Here is a 272-nt window from a genome sequence, read left to right as displayed (position 1 = left end):
AAAGACTTTGTCTTTGTTTCACTATTCTTTCCTCATATCATAAAGGTGGGAAAGTTTGGGTAGACTTAAATGATAAATGGAAAGGAGGAATAGTAGTTGAAGATAAAAGAATAAATAGATGGATTATGCAATGACAGAAGTCCAATATTACATTAATGAGAAAGGCTCAGAGCAAGAGATGATATCATCTTTTAGCTCAATTATTCCAGATGCCTGAAAGGGTGAAATATATATATATATATATATATATATATATATATATATATATATAT

Source organism: Herpailurus yagouaroundi, unplaced genomic scaffold (assembly GCF_014898765.1).
Source record: "Herpailurus yagouaroundi ecotype Mexico unplaced genomic scaffold, PumYag 140, whole genome shotgun sequence".
Classification (NCBI taxonomy): Eukaryota; Metazoa; Chordata; class Mammalia; order Carnivora; family Felidae; genus Herpailurus; species Herpailurus yagouaroundi.
Note: the sequence above shows the minus strand (reverse complement) of the source record.